Genomic DNA, 21,816 nt, shown 5'->3' with positions numbered 1-21,816 from the left:
AGGTAGAGGCAGGCGGATCTCTGTGAGTTTGAGACCAGCCTGGTCTACAAGAGCTAGTTCCAGGACAGGCTCCAAAGCTACAGAGGAAACCCTGTCTCGAAAAACCAAAAAGAAAAAGAAAAAGAAACACAATTCTATCCCCCCGCCCTCAAAGCCAAAGCTCTCATCTCTTGGGATCCTATCATTTCTTGTGATGTTCTCCAGCCCAGCCTTGATCTGAGCCCCGCTGTGGATTCCCTGCCACTCAGCCTTAGTCACAACCAAGCAAATCCATTTGGGGACTTCCACACAGGGCTGCTTTACTCCTGCCTTGGAAGAACATGTACCTTTAAACCCCTGTGGAGCTCTGTCTTCGCCCATCCTGGAAAGATGACAAAGTCCCTAATCCATACAGGATGCTTTCCTGGGCCAATTCCCAGACCCCTGACATCCCTCAGCACAGGAGGATAACTGTTCACCAGCTGTGAAGACATGGCAGGTGTGAAGTATAAAAATACGGCTGAGCTTTTCATCTGAGTGGGACGTCCTCGCTGGCAGTGGCTGCCTCAGAAAATCCATCCCTTCTGGCTAGCTCCCAAGGGACAGGGTTCAGACCACTGCTCTAAGTGTAAAAGAATATTCTAGAAACCCAGGCTTTCTCAGCTCCACTAGTCCATGCTTTTAGTGAGTCAAGGAAATGCTCTCCGGGTGGTAACTTTAGGTAGTCAAGGATGTGCTGGCCAAAGATGTGTGTGATGTCCAGCATACCTGGGTGGGAGAACCCGGACTCAGTGACCAGCACCAGAGGGAGGGCTGCTCCCGCTTTACCTGGCTGTGGGTGTAAAGGGACACGAGGAGATGCTGGCACACCCGGAGAGTGTGAGATCCTGTGGGCCAATCACTGTCGATCTCCAGATCAGCTGCGCCTGCTTGTGAAACCCGTCAGCATGGACCGGGAGGCTGCTGGCATTCCTTCACAGAAGGGAGAGCACTGGACCTTCGCCCAAGTCTCCAACTATGAGTCCCGGCCATTTGTATGTAATTCTGCCCTAACTGATGTGGAGGAAGATCTCTCTTAGGAGGCACTAGAGGGTATAGGCTTTAGAACGCTAGCTGAAGGGGTCTCCATCTGTGAGGCTGTGAGGACACCATCATTCGTGCTGGGTGGAGACTGTCCAGTGCGGCTGCTTTAGGGTCACCCATGCCTCACCTGTGCACTGGAAGTTCAGTGGACTCTCCGGTTCACCAGGGAGCGCTCTGGTTTGCCCTGGGTTTGCAGCTTTTCCAGTGACTGTTTTAGTGTCCTATGCTTGTCAGGCAAGTCTCATGATTGAGTTTAAACAATGGATTCTCATTTTCTCAGGATTCTGGGCAGGACTGGTTCCTTTTGAGGGCAGTGGGTGAGCCAAGGTCTCTCTGTCTTCGTGGCTTGCAGATGACTATCTTCACCTGTCTCTTCAGTGTGCCCCAGTGTCTGTCCACACTGCCTCTCTTTTGTGTGCGTGTAGTTTCACATGTGGCTCTCTCACGGGTCCTGGCCTGGCCCGGCTGCCTTGGAGGCCCGCTTGTCCCCATCTCCCTCCTGCTGAGATTGAAGATGTACAAGGCTGTTGTCTTTTTTCTATGGGTTCTGGGAATTGAACTCAGGTCAGCGTCTTACTGACTGAGCCATCTCCCCAAACCCATCACATCCCCACTTGCTAAGAATGCCAGTTATTGAATGAGACTTCCTCTTCATTTGATCACCTCTGTAAAGGCTCCACTTCCAAGCTGCTGCGGGTGGCAGTGGTGGTGGCACACGCCTTTAATCCCAGCACTCAGGAGGCACTGTGAGTTCGAAGCCAGCCTGGTCTACAAGAACTCGTTCCAGGACAGCTAGAACTGTTACACACAAAACCCTGTCTCGAAAAACCAAAAAATAAATAAATAAAAATTAAAAATAATAAATAAATAAATAAATAACAAAAAGGAAAGACTAGGCTCTACTTCCAGGGCTGGAGAGATGGCTCAGTGGTTACGAGCTCATAGCAGAGGACCTGAGGTCAGTTCCAGCACCCATGGCGGGCAGCTCACAACCCCGCAACTCCAGCTCCAGGATCATCCAGTGCCTCAAGCACCTATATTCACATGCACACACTCATGAGCACACACAGAACTAAAGATTAAATAAGCCCCTATTTCTAAATGAGGTCACAATTCAAGGATACTGGCGATTAGGACTTTAACCCATGCATGCTTGTCACAGTTGGTGACATCTTTTGCCGAAAGCCAGGAAGATGCAGTTGGAGCTGCCTGGCCGAGCACCATGCCCGCTGTCGTGACCACGCCGCCTCCCTCTGCCACCACACGAGGGTCTCTGGAATTGCTGATGTTGCAAGAACGTTGCAGTCCAATGAAACACACAGCATCCTAGAAGTCAAGTGGCTTGGAAAATGTGTTTAGACTTCAACAAAAGACAGCAATTGGGCAAGCCAGCAAGACGTGGCGCTAATTGGCGGCCACACTCTGTTTCCTCCCTCCAGCTGCCTCTCAGAATCGGAAAACAACCGTATACGTATGGAAGCCATGAAATTAACCGTTTTAAAAAATGGGCTAACGTTCTCTGAGCCCATGTTTCTAAGGCAGCCTTTGTTCCGTATTCCCAGCTTTCTCATCAGCAGCAAACACCGTCTCGGATTGACAGGGGCATAGGAAGATAAGCGCCAGGAGCAGCCCTGAACACGTCTCCAGCAATTTTCTCTTCTATCTTATCGCAGCCTCCAAGACACATTATTCTCATCTGAAGCGTGGTTCCAATTTGGGGGGGAAACGCCTTTCATCTCCTCCATCCCATTTCTTCCTCTCCGTCTCCCGGTCCTGAGGGAAGCTTTAGAGATGAACATTCCGCCACTTGCCAGGGCTTTGGATTCCCACACTCACGCCGAGAGCAGTGTTGAGGATCAATCATCCCCTTCCAGGCTGAAGCAAGGCTCCAGCACAAGGAAGGGGTAATTACAGCGCAAACTGGGGTCTAGGACCATCGCGGCTTGACAGGAAGCGGGTGGGGGATGCAGAGACATGGGAAGGATCCCTCTCTGTTACCCACTTTCACCTTCCGCCTCCCAAGAGCGCGGGAGCTAAAAGTGGCAGGGTGAGGAACAGTGATGGCCCCGTAGCACGCAGCCTCTGAGAGCTGCACTTGAACCCTGCTCCGGTGTAGTCACCGTCGGCGTCTCAGGGCTAAGGCTGCAATTGTGTCTCTGCTCACCCACGACCAAAGGCTTTGTCAGGCTGTCTCACGGCTGTGATTAAGAGGTCCCTTCAGTGTGGAGATTGATGGCCCTGAGGCTAAGCTGTCCTGTCCCTGCGGAGGACCTCTCACAGGCTATCTGATGGGTGGCAGTGGTAGCTAGCCTCGGGGACAGTCTAAGCCACCGAGACCGAAAGCTGGAGAGATGACTCCGGTTCAGAGCACTGGCTGCTTTTACAGAGGACCCTGGTTTAGTTCCCAACAGCCACATAGCAGCTCACAACAATCTATTACTCCAGTTCCAGGGGATCCAACACCCTCTTCTTGTCTCCGCAGACACTAACCACACACGTAGTACACAGACACACATAAAAGAAAAATAAAATCTTTATTTATATTTTAATAAATAAAGCTTGCCTGAAGTTCAGAGTAAAACAGCCACACTGGCCAGCCTTACAGACCAGGCCACAATAACACACACCTTAATCCCAGTAGCCACACAAGTTGCCATAGAAACTGGGTGGTGCATGTCTTTAACGCCAGTGGTGCATGCCTTTAATCCCAGCCCTAGAGAGGATTATAAACCGGGAGGAGACAGCTCTCAGTCAGCTTCTGAGATTCCTGGAGACAGGATCGCCATTTTGATCAAGGTAAGAGCCAGCGGCTGACTGCTTTGTTTTTTGAATCTTCAGGATGAACTCCAATTTCGTTCCTTGAATTTTTATTAATCATGCTTCAACTTTCCCCAAGGGCTCAATCATTAAATCCAGTCCCTAAAACCCAAGTAAAAAGCATGGTGGTGCATGCCTGCCTTTCCTGTGCTGGGGCGGCAGAGACAACCAGGCCCCTGGGGCTCCTAGTTCCTGGCCAGTGAGGCACCCTGCTCAAACAAAGTTGATGGTGTTTCTGAAGCTGACATCTCAGACTGTCCTTTGTCCTGCACAAGCACACACATGCACAATAGTATATGCACACATGTACACACATGCTCATGCAATGCACTCACAAATGCACATATATTCTCATGCACAGTACAAACACATGTGCACACAAGCTCATGCACATGTATACATGAATGCATACACATTCACATACACATGCACACACATGTTCACGCAATGCAACATATGCATGCTCACGCGCATGCACACATACATGCTCACATGAATGTACACACATGCACATATGAAAGCACACATAAATACATGCACATACACGTGCATACACATATTCATACATACACATGCTCATGCACACACAAATGCACACACCTGGACATGCATATGCAAAAACATTCTCATGAACATGTAGAAACACATGCACACACATGCATACACAAGCTCATTTACATGCACACACATATGCACATGCAAATGCACACACATATGTACACATGCAGGCACACACATGCTCATGCACATGCACACGTGGATGCACAAACATGTACATACATACTCATGTGCACACACATGCTCGTGATGCACACACATGCACACACACACCTCTTCCCAACCCTCATGGAGCCTGAATCCTCCAAAGGTAGCAATTAACAAACACGTACGTGACTCCTGCTGACTGCCATGCTGGGTTGTGTCTCCACAGGTTTGTGTGTTGGAAGTTATAAGTGGTCATGCCTGCTGGGAGGTGTTCAGACCACAGGATGTACTCACAGGCGGGATTGTGGAACCCTAGTGTCCCTCTGGCTTCCTGTTTGCCAATGCGATCTCTCCCTGTACCCCATGAGGCCCTTACCAGAGCCAAGTCGATACCAGAGCTCTGGGACAGAGGGCTAAGTGCACCTCTTTTCTTTACCACAGTACTCACCTCTGGAATTTTTTTTATAACAACAATAACAAAAAACAACTCCTCTCAGAGACCCATCAGCAAGGCGTCCTTCAGGGATAGCGTTCGAGCCAAGTAGACACTGGTGTTCCGTGACATTTTACCTCCTCCCTATCCTGCAGAGGATACTGATGTGGCCCCTTGTAGCATCCTCTCCTACTGGGTGCTCAGGTAGAGAACCCTGGTGCAGGTGGGGTGACCTCTAGTGACCCGTGTCTGGACTCTGGAGCTCTCCTTCTCCCCGGCTCCACTGGACTCTTCCTCACAGGCCTCCCAGGAGCCAGAGGAAATGGCGTGGACCAGGACTGTGGTCTCCATCACCCTCTTCCTTCTGACCGTTCCTTCTGTGAGGAGGAGACCTAGTGAGAACAGTAGACGGGCGACGTGCCATCATCACACACTGACTGCCACCAGCCCCTGCAGCAGCAGGATCTCAGGCCGCTGAGTCTGCCTGAGCACTGGTCCCCAACATCCCTGCTGAAGCCTGAAAAATGGGAGCCTCTGGGGAGAGAAGAATGGAACCTTAGATGATTCATTGTCTGCAGAGTCTCCTTCCGGCCTCCTTCCATCGCTCTCCTGGTGAGAATGCCCCTGAGTCCTAGCCTGTTACCTACATCTATCTGCTGCTCAGCCCTGCTTGAGCTCACGGCTGTACCGCCGTGTGACCGCCATGTGACCCATGTGACCGCTGTCCCTCAGGGGCTGGGCAAAGGTGACTCAGGGGACACCTCCCAAATTAGTTCCATTCGTATGCCAACATGAAACTGAAACCAGTCTAAGCCTGGAATGATTTCAGGGTAAATATTGTGATGTTCTTGAAGTAGAGAAAGCTGTGTGCAAGAATAGGTCTCCTTTTGTGCCTATGACTTAATTTGCATTCTAAGCAGGCTGTGGGGCCTCTGCTAGGCCTTAACTCCTGAGCTCTGAGAGGGAGCTGGCAGAGAGAGGTGGGTCTGGGGTGCTGGGTCTGGAAGCCCCCTCTCTTAGCATCACCCCATTAGCCAGACCCCATCTAGCTCTCTCTCCCCCACCCCCACCCCCACCCCCATGGAGCTGATCTGCCAAGGTCTCTTTCCTGGTTGTGTTCTCTTACTGTGCCAAACACCACGGCCAGCAGCAACATAGGAGACAGAGGTTGACTTAGACTTTAGGTCACAGTTCATTATTGAGAGGGGCCTGAAGGCAGGCCTGCATGTTGTTACACACAGCATTGCCTCTGAGCAAGGAACTCATAGCAGAAGGTGCAGCATCTATGATGGAGAAACACTACCTGCTGGTTTCCTCAGAGACCCATGCTTAGCTGGCCCAGCACCACCTGCCCAGGGAATGGGGCTGCCCACAGAGGGCTGGGCCCTTCTGCATCTGCCCTGTAGCCACTCCGGATGGTCAGTCAGCTCTGAGCACTCCCTTCTCAGGTGACTCTAGGTTGTTGCTGAGTGACAGCCAAGGCTCACTAGGACAGAAGGGTGTGGTGGCGCACACCTTGAATCCCAGCACTTGGGAGGCAGAGGCATGAGGGTCTCTGTGAGTTTGAGGCCAGCCTGGACTGGACAGCCAGGGATAGGTAGAGAGATTGTGTCTTGGAAAGACAAAAGACTAGGACCCCTCCTCTGCCAAGATGACCGTGACTTCATCGTAACTTCGGAAGCTGTGACCAAACACCACTCTTAGGGTCCTCACCAGCCCACCAGACCCTCCACTGGGCAGCCTCTCTCCTATGGGTAACTCCAACTTTGCAAAAAATCAAAAAACGGAGACGGGAATGTGAATCGTTTGTTTCAATTTTAGATTAACGATGCACTAATGTAAATATACATACAAATGTCACCCCACCCGTCATTAATGTAAACACACACACACGCAAATGTCACCCCACCCATGATTAATGTAAACACACACGCAAATGTCACCCCACCCATAATTGATGTAAATATACACACAAAAGTCACCCCACCCGTGATTAATGTAAATACACACACAAATGTCACCCCACCCATGATTGTTTATATGAAATGCAGATTTAATTGAGCTTCCTGTATTTTATCTAGCAGGCCTATTCCATTAGGGATGACTGTAAAAAAAAAAAATCAAAGCTACCCACTTCTTCTCTTGCCCAAAGCAGCAATAAAAGGTGAGCAGGAGAACCATTGATTGAGAAAGCAGAAAAAGTCCTTGCTTTCCTCCCAGTCAGCCTTTCTGGGGCACATGATCTCTCTTGAACCTATCAGGTTCCAAGGTATGTCTTGCTCTGATTGGCTCAGGCCTGGGCACTTGTACAAACAGCGACAGGGTTTGTGAGACTCTGACTGGCTGAGATCCTCCCTGAGTTAATTCTTCCAAAGGAGTAAGTGTGGTTTCTCTAAAGAGGACCTAATATGGGGGCTGGAGAGATGGCTCAGGAGTTAAGAGCACCGGCTGCTTTTCCAGAGGACCCAGGTTCAATGCCCAGCACCCACATCACTGTGCACAATCATCTGTTACTGCAGTGCCAGGAGACCTGGCGCCCTCTTCTGGCCTCCATGGGTACTGCACATAAGTGGTACGCATGCACACAATGTCATACATATAAACAAATAAATCTAAATTGGATGTGGTGGTGCATGCCTTTAATCCCAACACTTGGTAGGCAGAGGCAGGTAAGAGTTCTTTGAGTTCAAGCCCAGTCTGGTCTACATAGTTCCAGGACAGGCAGAACTACATAATGAGGCCCTATCTCAAAAATAAATGGCTAGATAAATCTATAAATATTTAAAGAGAACATAATGACCATGTCTCTGTCCAGCAAAATTCCTCCATGCTGCCTTCTCAAATGGAAGCTACTGGCTCTTTAGGCCCTGACTGTCTCTAGCCCTTAGCCCCATCCTCATTCCCTCTCTCAGACCCCTGGGCACCTTGCTGGGCTCCCTCAGTGGTTTCCTGCTACCCGGGAAGACCCTCCCACTTTCCCTAGGACTTGGCTCAGGCCCCCTTCCTTCCAGACTCCCTTCTCTAGCCTCCCTCTGCTCCCCCAGGACCTACCTGAACAAACCCTATGGGGGGCTCCAGGCACAGATCTGGAGGTTCTTTGCAAACAGGAATTGTTTAGTTGGGAAAGTTAGAGTCTATTGAAAAGGAATTATGTGAATGAAAGCGCTTGGGTGCTGCTTCTACAGAGACCTGGGGCTCAAAGGTTCCTCCTCCTTCTGGCTTCCTTCTCCCTTCTGGCTTCCTTCTCCCTTCTGGCTTCCTTCTCCCAAGGATTAGCACCTCTCTGTCATCAGCTAGAGTGTGAGTGCACACACACACACACACACACACACGTGCACACAAACAGAGACATAGACACACACAGAGACTCATACACACACATACACACACAGTGAACTCACTCATGTGCACACATAAACAGACATACACACAGACTCAGACTCATACACACAGACACACAGACACACGCACACACACACACACACACGGCCTCACAGGGTTGGGAGAGAGATAAAGAGAGAGAGCTCCCAGTGCCAGCCAGAGGGGGATCTTGTCTCCCAGCGAGAGATTTCATGTAGATCTGACAGCTCAGCCCACCTTGCCGAAAGACTTCAGCTGAGACAGAAAAGACAGACAGGGCCACACCCTGACCAGGACCACTTGGTTCAACACTGCTCCTACCTCTTATTTGTTTATTCATTGCATGTGTCCTTATCCATGCATTCAGAGACCGGAGGAGGACCCTGTGGTCCTGCTCTGTCACTCTCTGACTTCCCTCGAGGCAGGGTCTCTCACTGAACCTGGAGTTAGCTGGTGACCAAGTGGTATGGATCCTGTTTCTCTCCCACATCGCGCTGGGATTGCAGACTCAACACTGCCGATCCTGCCTTCTATGTGAGGTCCGGGGATTCAGACCAGGTCCTCCTACTCACACAGGAAGTGCTCCCACCCCATGAGCCATCCCCCAACCCCTTGGCCTTTATATAAATCTAACCCTCATGTCAGGACCCTCAAGATGAGCTTGCTAGGAGCTGGAGAGATGGCTCAGCAGTCAAGAACATTGCCTGCTCTTCCAAAGGTCCTGAGTTCAATTCCTAGCAACCACATGGTGGCTCACAACCATCTGTAATGAGGTCTGGTGCCCTCTTCTGGCCTGCAGGCAGAATATTGTATACGTAATAAATAAATGAATAAATAAATGAATAAAAGATGAACTTGCTAGCACTGGGGCTGCTTGACCTCTTTGTTTGCCCGTCTCCCCAGCATGGCCACACTGCACGCTTCCCCTTTCTCTACGTTACACCATGGTATTTTGAATTGCATATGGAGGATGGGTGGGTTAGCCTAGTTAGGGCCACCAGGGCCCAGGCTTTGACCCTAAAACTTTCAGTAATATACCCGACCTATCACCATCTCCAGCTAACCCATCAAACCATCAAACATTCCATTCCCACTCAGCAAGGTTTGCAGGAGCGGGGCAGGTACTCTTCCGGCACACGCCGCTGTCACCAGGGAAGGACACAGGGACAGACTGCAGAAAGACTTCGGAAGGCTGCCGTTTCGGTCACTGAGAAGGCACGCTTGGACCCAGGTGGGTTACAAGGTGCAGTGCTCACAGAGGTGCAGGAGCAGAATGGACACATCCCCAGCCCCTCTGCCAGGTATCCCCAAGCTCCTGAAGGAGCGGAGCCCGGCTTTGAGCATTTACTGTGCTGACCGACGCGATAAGGGTGATGGATATCGCAGTTGCCCCAGCAACTGTACAAGCCTCTACGGCCTGCTGCCGACTCTCCGTCATAACAACATCAGACATTTGTCAGTAAATCGTCAGGAGGGAAGGGAGTCATGTCTGTGACGCAGAAGGAGGAGAGTGAATGACACCACACGTTATGGTGGCCCAGTGTAGACACGCTGACCCGGTAGAGACATGTTGACATGGGGTACACACGCTGACATGGTATAGACATGTTGTCTCAGTGTAAACATGCTGACCCAGTGTAGACATGCTAACCGGGTATAGTACCTGCTGGGGTATTTTCCCCACACACCCATGGAAAATCCAAGAAACTAAAACAGAGGGCCTCGGCTTCATTTAAGAACCATTTGATGGTGGCACGCACCTTTAAATCCAGCACTGTAGTGGCAGAGGCAGGTGAATCTCTGTGAGTTTGAGGCTAGCCTGGTGTACAGAGCAAGTTCCAGGACAGCCAGGGCTACCCAGAGAAACCCTGTCTGGGGAGAAGGGAGGAAAAGATAAAGAACGGTTTCCTCAACATGCTTCTTGGTGTGATTTCTGGACTCCGACCCCTGTGCGCATTCTTCAGAATCATGCTCCAGATAAAATCAATTTCTCATTCCAGGCAAATGTCTAAGAACAAACCTGATCATTTGGGAGCGGAACAGCTGACTCAGCAGCTCTTGTGGAAGACCTCGGTTCAGTTGTCAGCACCCAAGTGACAGCTCATAACCGCCTGGAGCTATTCTTCCAGAAGACTGTAATGTGCCTTCTGGGTTTCGTGGGACCTGTGTGCACATGCGCAGACACACACACACACACACACACACACACACACACACAAATAAAAATTTTAAACCATCATTTGGGTCTGAAGAGAGAGCTCAGCCAGCTGAGGCACAAGGACCTGAGCTCAATCCCTGAACACGCACTGGATGAAGAGAAAGTTGGCGTCCTCTAGAGCAACATGCCACTCACATACCTGTGCTCACGCACATGCACACACACGCGCGAGAAGGGGGGCACTGGTGCGGGAGAATTATCTGTATTCTGTCAATCATATTTTAATAAAACGCTGATTGGCCAGGCAGGCAGTATAGGCAGGAAAGCCAGACAGGAAGTAGGGGTGGAGCAAAGAGACTGGGAGTATTCTGGAAGCAGAAGCTCTCTCTCAGCGACTCCTGCGCAGATCACTGAAGAGGCAGCATGTAACTTGCCTAGCTGAAAAAGGTACGGAGCCATTATGGCTAACATAGATGAGAATAATGGGTTAATATAATTTATAAGAGTTAACAAGAAGCCTGACCTAATGGGCCAATCAGTTTATAACCTTATGGAGTCTTGTGTGTGATTTCTCTTTGGGGCATGCCGGCTGAGGGGTACCGGGCGGGACAGATACCCCAACAAGCCAGCCCCACATACTACATATGGCGCCCAGACGTGGATAGGTGAGTCCACGGAAGGCCTGGGAGAGTTTGGGAAAGAGTAGAGTGGGGTATGTTTTCTTGGTGGCAGCAGTTTTTCGGTTCTGCTCTGCTTGCTAGAGGCGGGCAAGTGCTCTCATCTAGGAGAGGCTTCTTGACTCAGCCTTGGCTGCAAAACCTTGCAGCTCATTGGGAGGTCCTGCCACGAAACACTTGGATGCTGTTGGTGGAGAGCTGAGCGCATGCTTTTCGGTCGTAGCAGGAAAAAAGCTGTGCTGTTTTGAAGTGCCGGTTATCTGGGCTGTCCTGCCAGAGCAAACTCTGAGTCTTTCAGGCAGGCAGTCCGACTGAGTGTGGTCTGTGAGCAGAATGCTGCAGCTTGCTTGCTAGCAAGGACCTTGAAACGCCATAGAGTTGTGGCAGTGAACACAGCTCTGGCTGGTATCTCAGCCATGAGACTGGAGAGCTAAGAAATGAAATGGATCTAGCCGTCAAAGCCACGGCTCTCCATATTGCTTAGTAAATTAAAGGCTCATGTAGTCAGAAAAAGAGAGATTCAAAGAGGAAAAAAACCTCTAAATGGTTTACTATGTGTTAAAAATACATGCAGGTTAAAGGTTAAAGTTCTTAGGGTAAAAAGGGAAGAAAGAGAGTAGTTGGGTGTGGTAGAACACACCTTTAATCCCAATGCCTGGGAGGCAGAGGTACGTTGACCTCTGAGACTTTAAGGGACAGAAGTAGTTAACTTCTGTGAGTTCAAGGTATGGTAGTACACACCTTTAATCCTAGCACTGGGGAAGCAGAGACACGTGGATCTCTGTGAGTTCAAGGTGTGGTAGCAAACACCTTTGAGCCCAGTACTGGGGAGGCAGAGACAGAAGGATCTCTGTGAGTTCAAGGACAGCCTGGTCTACAGTGTTATTCCAGGACAAAGATATACAGAGAACCTGTCTCAAAGTAAAAGTAAAAGAAATAGAGGTTAAAATAAAGATGGAAAATACACAGAGAATCTTGATAACGTATGTTATTATGCTCTCTTTGAATTGTTTGAATGCTGAGGAAGGAGCAACAGCTGCTAAAAGACTTTTGTTTATAAATGCTGCTGAATTAACCCAAGATAGACATTTTGAAAATACCTTGGCTTCAAAACTGAAGTCAAAAGGTATGTTACTTTGGAGAAGAGATTCTGCTTTTGTTTCCACAGAAAATGAGAGGCTATGGATTTATTCAGAGTTAAGAAAAATCATCTTTGACCAAGGGAGGCCACCTGAGAAATCGACAGGAACAGATGGCCCAGATGACAGAGTTCTACATCCAGAACTGATTCAAGACTGCTGCCTGAGATGATCAAGACTCCCAGGATACTTCAGTCAGGACTTGACTATAACTCTAAATTTTCTTTAGGTCCCCTTAAGACTATCAGCGCCCCCAACCAGCAGGAAGTAGCCTGAAATACTACGCCCACATTCCCAACAAATGGATTATGGGTATTTTCCTTTGTTTTAAAAAAAAAAAAGAGGGAAATGGTGCGGGAGAATTATCTGTATTCTGTCAATCATATTTTAATAAAACGCTGATTGGCCAGGCAGGCAGTATAGGCAGGAAAGCCAGACAGGAAGTAGGGGTGGAGCAAAGAGACTGGGAGTATTCTGGAAGCAGAAGCTCTCTCTCAGCGACTCCTGCGCAGATCACTGAAGAGGCAGCATGTAACTTGCCTAGCTGAAAAAGGTACGGAGCCATTATGGCTAACATAGATGAGAATAATGGGTTAATATAATTTATAAGAGTTAACAAGAAGCCTGACCTAATGGGCCAATCAGTTTATAACCTTATGGAGTCTTGTGTGTGATTTCTCTTTGGGGCATGCCGGCTGAGGGGTACCGGGCGGGACAGATACCCCAACAAGCCAGCCCCACATACTACAGGGGCACGTGTTATTTTATTTAATTTTGTCTTGTGAGACAGGCTGGCCTGGAACTTCAGAGATCCACTTGCCTCTGCCTCCTGAATAAGGGGGATTTAAGGCGCGCGCAACACATCAGGCCGAGGTGTGCACTCTGCACTTTCAACCTCAGTGCTGGTGAGGTGGAAACCGGAGGATCCCTGGGGCTCCCCGGCAAGCTCAGTCTACTTAGTGACATCCAGGGCAATAAGAGGCCCTGTGTCAAACCAGGCTGGTAGCATCTGAAGAACATCCAAGACTGTCCTCCAGCCTCCATATGCACCTGAACACATCTGTGCACCCACACACGTGAACATGCACTCAGGCACACACAAAATAATAGAGTGCAATTTTAAGAAGTTTCTTGGCTAAGCATGGTGGTGCACACCTTACTCTCAGAGCTCAGGAGGCAAAGGCAGGCAGCTCTCTGGATTCCAGGGCTGCTTGGTCTTAAACTAACCAGTGAAAACCCCCACAAGCACAACAAAAGCTGGGCATGCTGGCTTACTCTCAGCCTTCCAAGTACCTGGGGTTATAGGTGCGTGCCACCACGCCCTACAGAAGGCATTTGCATGTGCATGTACACACAATTCTCTAACCTCAGTCTTCCAAGTACCTGGGGTTATAGGTGCGTGCCACTATGCCCTAGAGAAGGCATTTGCATGTACGTGTACACACACGTTCTGATTGTCTACTACAGTGTTGAAATCCTTGTGTGCCCTTCCCGTGGGCTGTATCTCAGTCTTCCCGATGTTTACTTTCACACAAGGGTTTCACTGACTTCCACCACTTTGTCTACCATGGCCTGCAGCTTATTTGGACTTTCAGCAAGCAGGTGCTGTCTCGTCAGCAAAACGCAAGTTATTGATTAGCACGCTACCCGTCTGCACGCCTCTCTCCTCATCCTCCAGGGCTGTTGTGGTGAGAGACTGCAACAGTCCTACGATTGTCTTAAACGTATCACTTAGCTCTCCACAGACTTTGACTGATGCAAGGGTATCTTTATAGAACGAATAGAGCATTTATGAAACGCTCCTCAGAACAGCGGCTGAATGTGTTTGGGATGGCGTGTCTCAGCGGGATTCTAGGCGTCTCACAAAGAGATGGGCTATGCAACGGTGACATCAGGAAACATCTCCATCTACAGAAGAAAGTAAACTACAGGATATGGGTAGGGCACTTGAGATACTTCGGTCACGTTATGAGAATGAACAACGGCAGACACCCAAAGACAGCACTGCTTGACAGAGTGTATGGGATAATGTAGACCTTAGCTCGATTCGGGAAATAACCAGGCTAGCTACAAGATAAAACAATTATATTTTTATTTATTATAAGGGGAAAACTCACGAAACAGGAACGAGAAGTCCAAGCTCAGCTGTGCTGCGAGGGAACTACATAGAGAGAGCACCTGGGCTGTGCCCCGCCCCTCCGGGGTCCCAGAAAGCCACACCCTAACTTGGCCCCACCTCTTAAAGATAATTGGTTGGCAAAGATTCCCCATCAGAATAAGGCAAAGAGGAAGACCCAAAACATGCTGAATAGACAGCATAAAGGAAGACTGTGGAACCTTGGGTATGACAATAACACAAGCATCTACGACTGCCCAGGATAGGAACGACAGGAGAATCGCCATAAACGGGCTGCCCATGCAGGCTTTAGCATGCTGGGGGCATAAATGAGGATGTGATAAATGATGTACACACATGTGGGTATTCATGCATTTGTGTACACATGCAAGTGGAGGCCAGAGGCAAGCATGAAGACCTGAGTTCAAGTCCCTAACACCCATGTAAAAGACGGGGCATGGCGGTGTGTGCTGTGTCTTAGCTACTCTTCTACCGCTATGACCAAGGCAACATGTAAACATTTAATTGCGGGCTTTGACCATCATGGCATGGAGCACCGTGGCTGGCAAGCAGGCCTGGCGCTAGAGCAGTCGCTAAGAGCTTACATCTGATCTTCAAGATAGAGGCAGAGAGAGAAAAAGAGACTGGACCTGGTAAGGGCTTTTGAAAGCTCTGTTGGGACCAATTGGAGTCCTGGCCTTCAGCTGCTCTTCCCTGCTAGAACCTTCTAATTGAAGTTACTAAAAGCTGTGCCTTGCCTAGAGGATCAGAGGATGGGATTTTTCACCTGTTGGCCATTGACTGCTGGGTATTTAAGCCTCCATGGTGCTATTAAAGAAGGGCTTTGTACCAGTGATTGGAGGTCTGTGTGTCTGTCTGTCTCTATGTGTGTTTCCTCAACCTCCAGCCCCTTGCCCGAAGCTCGCGAACTAAATTCTTGTGAATAGTGCGCAGACAGGGGCACCCCGCAGCTTCCCCTGCGCACCCTGCATCTGCAGTAGAGACACAGACAACCGCAGCAGCCCCTCCCCTTCTGGAAATAGGAACTCATTTCTGCAGGGTTTAGGAATGAACCCACAACCTTGCGCGTGAGCCACACCACCAACCTAAATCCCTCAAACTCCTATGCAAACTCTCCAGCCTTTCCACTGCTCATGGGCACACCTGAACAGGATGCCTTTTCCTAGCTGCCAACTGGACTGCAGCTGAAGTCAGCTAAAACCCAAGCAGCCGGCTGCACCTGTGAGGGATTTTTTTCTTTTTTTTCTTTTTTGATTAGACCATTTGAGGTGAGAAGACCCACCCTAACCCTGGGCCACACCTGGTGGCAGCCCACATAAAATGACGTGGACGAAGGAAGCTTTTGATTTTTGCCTGCTTGCCCTCCTTCTCCCTGGCAAGTTCATCTATCCTGCCACCAAGGCCTTCCTGTGCCGGTGTTAGAACCTGCGTCGTCAGGATTCCGGTGTGTGCTGACGACCAGCTGAGATAGATATCCAGCCTCATGGATTGAACCGTTGAACTCTTGGCCTTTCCATCGGGAAATAGCCATTGTGGGACCAGCTGGACCACAGCCTATAGGCCACTGTAATCGAGCCCTTTTTGATACATAGAGAGCCATTCTCTTCTCTGTCCCTCTGAGAACCCTAACCAACACACGGTTCCTATGTCAGCTCCCCTGATAGTGCTTTGGTTGGTCTACCCTGGCACTTAGGGCTCTTTTCTTGGGAGTCCCGCTGGCCCCGTCAGGATATTTTAAGGCCACTCTCTTGTCATTGCTTTTGGGGTAACTCTAGCCTGACCTCACCTGGACAGAGCCCCCAGTTAGCAGGCTCGACTTGCCAACTCTCTTGTAGCTAGTTGTGATCAAGCAGGTGTTGGTTGCCCTCTGGTCGCCTCTTTTAGCCTCTCTGAGCTCCCAGTGCTCCTTGCTCTGTGGCTCGTTCCTCCACTTTCAAACCCAGCAGCTGGGTGTTGTCAAACATTTCCCTCTCTTTCTAAGCTGAGACACTCCACACACTCTTCTTTCTCACACTCCTCTCTGTGGGTTATTTAATGCATTGCTGTGAGATGTGGTGAGCCGGGTTTTGAGGTTTTTTTTTTTTTCCTCATGAGGCTGAAAGGGGGAAAGTAGGAGGGAAGAGGGTCATGGGCCAGGACCTAGGTCTGGTCCATTTCTGACCTCAAAAGGTACGGCCTGACAGGCTGCACTTCTCAGAGGCACCACCAGGGGGCACACGTGGCCGTGGAATGCACCTCGTGTTCCGCGGCTTTCTCCCTTCTGCTTGCCCGGCCCTGCTAACTTTGGGAACTGTCCTTCTCTGCCTCCAAGAGACAGAAACAGCTCAGCTGATCCACATATCACCATCACAGGGCACCTGTAGCCCGTGACCTGGGAGGTTCAGACAGGAGAATCGTTTCAGCCCAGGGGATCTGAGCCAGCCTAGGCAACACAGGGTGCGAAAGCCCGTGCCTCAGGTGGAGCTCACTGACTGGTGTGTTTTTACCCAAAGGGACACAGGAGACTTGGAGACTCCTCTCCTGTTGACCCAACTTCCACTCCCATCACAAAGAGGCCAATGCCAGCCGCCGAAAGTCACTGTTCCCAAACCTGTTTGTGCTGCTGAACTCGTCCTAATTACATTTTTAATTATCAAGTAAGCTGATAACTGGAGTATAACCAAGCAAAGTTGTTCCGGCAGCAAAACCAGACAACCAAAGCTAAGTGAGGAGCAGACGAAACTAAAACAACAGGGCAGAGAAGTGGGGTGGGCTGTACTGGAACCCTCCCGGACTTCCTCTAACAATAGTTTCCAAGTGTCTCCAAGACTATCCGATGGATAGACTCATACCAAGAACCAACAGCAGCCATATAGGATGCTACACACTTGAAATCCCAGCACTGTGGAGAGCTTTAACACTGCAGGTCTGCAGGTCTAATCCCCTTATCTCGGGCTAGTTTGTGCCTCCATATGGGAGCATGGGGCAGGGTAGTTTGGTTTGGTTTTGAGACAGAGTTTCTCTGTGTAGCCCTGGTTGTCCTGAAACTAGCTCTATAGACAAGGCTGGCCTCGAACTCACAGAGATCCTCCGCCTCTGTCTCTCTGGTTCCTGCTACTCCATACATAGCCTTAGGGAGGGAGGGGGCCTTGTGAATCTGGTTAGTTTCAGGGACCTCTTGAGGCTCCTGAGTTAATTTCTTAAGGCCCCTCCTTGGAGCACTTTCTCAAGCTTCCCTCTAGGATGGGATGTTTTTGTTCTGGGAAATAACTACACAGCACTGACTTGACCCTGGGATAATTGATCAATTTCTTGGTGGGGTTTCCTGTTGGAACCCTGGGAATACCTTGGACAATTGAAGCCTCCGTGCTGGATGCAGGGCTTGGATGCCTACTTTGGAGTTTTGCGGTTTTAGCCCAGAGATGCCACATCACAGACTCAAACTCTTGCTGGACCACAGTGACATCCCCCAGGAGCTCTCTGTTGAAGGCTTGTTTCCAGATCCAGTCCCGGTTCAGAGGTGCGTCTTTGGGGGAGTCATCGGATCAGGTGCTGACTTCATGGACGGTCAATTGATCCCAATGATGGGTTCATGCTGTGATGGAAGGTTACAGGTTTGCAGCAGGACCGGCTGGGATTCGACCCGGTTTGCCACACCCGGGATGGTTCAGAGAAAGCCACTTGACCCCTCGGGAACTTCAGCTTTTAGAAATGTACCATCGGCCCAATGTCCTGCACAGGGCTGAGGGAGAGGTAAAGGGACAGCGGCCAACTCCTGGTGCCCACAAGTAGGACGTCCCTCCCGCTTGTGCCCATCTAGACGAGGCCTGGCAGCCTTGGGGTCTCTAAGACCGCGCGGCCCCTTTAAGGCGTCTTTGGATGACTCAAAGGCTAGAGCGACTCTCTAGCGGCAGTCTCGATGGTAAGTCTTCACTTCCGGTCGGAAGTGCGTTTGGGGAGCTGCTTCCGCCGGGGGAGAGGAACCCGCGCTTCGTATCGAGGGGAAGCTAATCTTTGTGTGGCGGCGTGGAGGCTACTTGGACCCTGCAGTCGGGGCTCCGGAAACCGCTCCCGGGGCTCGAGAATCCGCTCCCTCTGCGGAAGCTGCTTCCGGGAGGAGCGTGATCCTAGCTGGGCGCGCAGGCGGCCTCGGGATGGGCGGCGGGTGGCAGGGATGCACGGTGCCCGGGCGTCTCCAGTGTGACACACACACGAGGCCATCCACTTAAACTCAGTTGTATGACTCTTTTTCCCCACCTAGAAAGCGAACTATCCGGCCCCCCGCGATTGAAAGAAATCACGCAGTAACTCCTTTCTCCTTCGAGAGTTTCAGGTGACCTCAGCGTGGGTGACCCAGGTATGTCAACCCCGCAGCTCCAGTGTCCTGAACTGGACGGTCTGGGGAAAGGCTCCTGTGTGGCTGAATCTGCCCGAGGTGGGTGCAGCCTTGTACCAGACAGCCCGACCTTGACCTAAAGAAAATTCCCAGAGGAACCTGTTCCCTGGTGTTGGATTTGCAGTAACAGGTGTGAGCATCCTAGCAGCAGTTTGGTGATCATGTATGATACTGCAAACAGGATCCTTGCTAGCGCTATCGGATCGAGTACAGCTCAGAACACCACAGAACTTTGATGTCGTTTGTTTCCTTCGAAAATAAAAATGTGATCCATTGTTCAGCCATCCTTATAGATTTTGCTTTTTAACATGTATGAATGTTTGCCCGGCGCCCTCAGAGGTTAAAGGAGGCTTACCAGATCCCCTGGAAGTGGAATTACAGATGTGAGCCCCAGTGTAGAACTGAACCCAGGTCCTCTGTAGAACCAGCAAGTGCTCTTAACTGTTGAGCCAGCTCTCCAGCTATAGCATCACTACCCTCTAAGATAGGGTCTCATTTAACCCAGGCTGCCCGTGAACTCGTTATATAGCCAAGGATAGCCTTTAAACTTCTGATCCACCCTCCTTCACACCCGGATTGTTGGGTTACAGGCACCCTCTACCACATCTGGTTCATGTGCTGGTTATCAAACCCAAGGCTTTTTACATGCTAGGCAAGTACTCTACTTACTGGGTACATGCTCCGCCCTGTGTTGAGTTTAAACAGACATTTGTGAGTTCAGACATTACTGTATAAGACACAGTACGACCAGACAAATTCTGACGATAGAAATATTTCACCCGGACTCCCGGGCAACCAGGGGCCTCCCGTGGCTGTCTTTACAGTGTGGTTGAGGGACTAGAATTTGTATTTTACATAGCCACATGGGACTAGTGATCACCACGTTGGAGGTCCTGGTCTAGCACACCTCCAAAAACGTGTTGACAGGAATCTTCCGTAGTTAAGGCATGCTTCGTGCTTTTTTAGGGCCTTGTGGGCCTTGCTGGAATGTGGCTCGGTGGTGGAGCATGTGCTTAGTATGTCTGAGGTCCCACAGACCTCAGACGTCCAAGTGGACGTCAATAAATAGTGTACGACAGCAGGAAAGAGACCACGTGTGAGGACGCACCAGGACTGTGGTCCTGCCAGGGAGGTACAGATGGGACAGGAAGTACAAGCTCTGAGGACAGGGTTGGAGGGGAGGAGGAAAGTTGAAACTGGAATGAAACGCAGGGTCCTTTGTCACCAGAGGCCCGGCTCGTGGCTGTTGACCCACAGGGCTCACAGTTAAACCTGAAGAGCGGAAGGTCAGCCCTGGGTGCCAGCAGTTTCTGAGCCTAGGGAAGGATATGCCAGTGGAAGCGTGCTTGGCACCTCATACATCCACCTGGGGTGAGGCGGTGTCCTGTGGGCTGGTGGGTTGAAGCGGGGTGAAGACTGACGGGCGTCTGCTTTCTTGTTTCAGGTCTTATGACTGGAAGATTGGCGTGTGCACTGCGTGACCCTGAGCCTGTTGGGTTTGACTCTGACTGCTCTGTGTGGTGGCTCTAAATAAATGGAGTTTGGCCACTCTGTTTGGACTGCTTGTCTGACAGTGTCTTGCTGTGTGGCTGACTGGCCTGGTGCTCAAAGATCCACCTGCCATTGCCTCCCAGGTGCTGGGGTGAAAAGCTGAAAGGCGTGCACCACCACCGCCCAGTTTGTCCAGTGTGGGTTTGTTTGGACAACACGTGTTAAGTGGCCCTGTTCCCAACTGTTTGGGGCACAAAGCACACAGCTAAAAGTTGTATAGGGAGTAAGGTATAAGGTCCCTGGGATCCACGCCCTTCTAGGTGTTCCTCTCATCTCCGTAGGAGTTAGCAGACGCACAGTGGCTACTCTGGGATCTGCCCACCTGTGTGCCCTGCGGTTACTGAAACCCACTGGTGTGCCTCTTTTCTTTTTAAAAAAAATTTTTTTCTTAGTTTATATATCTGTGTGCATGGGTGTTTCTTGCTGGCCTACCTTGCAGGTAGGTGGAAAGGACATTGTATTTTCTGTAGGGCTGAGCCCATCCCTCTCCTGAGAGCCTCGGGGTCATGGCATCTGGGGTCATTTTTGTGGTACAGTGTCCTCAGCAGGATCAGATCTACCGTTGTCCCCACTTCGCCCAATTGCACATCTACGGGACCTTGTCACAGACTGGGTACACTGCTGGCAGTGGAGAGTTTGGTTGTTTACAAGAACAAAGCCAGTGTGGCTTGTCTGCCATACTGTGCTCCTGTTGTTTGCACGGTGTGGAAGACCGGCTTGCTGTGCCGGGCCTATCCCCTTGGCTTCCGTTGTCCTTGGATGTGGCTCATTGGACCTGTTCGCAGTCTCACCCCATTATCCAGCTAGCTCCTGAGACCTACCCAGACCTGGGTCTTCTACTGGGGCCAGCCAACCCTGTCACCTCCCTGTGTGTACCTGGAAAGCCCTGATAGAGGAGCTGTGATGGTGCCCGTGGGTCTATCCCATGAAGGAGCCCGGTGCTTCCGAGCCAGCTGCAGTAGCTGCAGACCCCATGGCCTCAGTATTCGCATTTGGCTCTCACAAAAGCGTTCTGTTGGCCACATGCTAGCTCTAGAAAAAGACTGCTGCCTAAATTAATGTGTCAAGATGCAATGTTCACTGGAAAAAATAGTTTGTACTGATCTTTCTGGAGTAGACTGTTTTGGTGGCGTGTCCCTGACTCATCCTGGTGCAGGGTTTTTCCTGCCCACAGTGTGGCGTCTTCATGGTGGCTCCAGTCTGCTCCCAGAACTTGTCTGGGCAACTGGTCCTCAGGTGGCCAGTGCGATCGCTCTTGACAGGATCTCTTATCCAATTCTGGATGATTTAGTCCAGGCTGAACTCCCCACCATCCTGCCACACCCTCCCCACTGCTGGGATTACAGGCACGAGCCTTTAAGACAAGAACACGCTGTGTAGTCCAAGATGGCCTCAAACTCGT

General features: G+C 50.4%; 1 non-coding gene and 1 pseudogene across 1 annotated transcript; both read left to right on the top strand.

Annotated features, from left to right (window-relative positions):
• Window positions 1–471: 471 nt before the first annotated feature.
• On the top strand, window positions 472–20,414 carry LOC125411663 (uncharacterized; annotated as a pseudogene).
• Window positions 18,861–19,046, top strand: LOC125411761 (small Cajal body-specific RNA 16). Its single transcript, XR_007235394.2, has one exon.
• Window positions 20,415–21,816: the final 1,402 nt, after the last annotated feature.

The sequence above is a fragment of the Myodes glareolus genome, chromosome 9, assembly GCF_982192425.1.
Source record: "Myodes glareolus chromosome 9, mMyoGla1.1, whole genome shotgun sequence".
NCBI classification, from domain to species: Eukaryota; Metazoa; Chordata; class Mammalia; order Rodentia; family Cricetidae; genus Myodes; species Myodes glareolus.
Note: the sequence above shows the minus strand (reverse complement) of the source record. Positions and strands in the feature narration are given on the sequence as shown.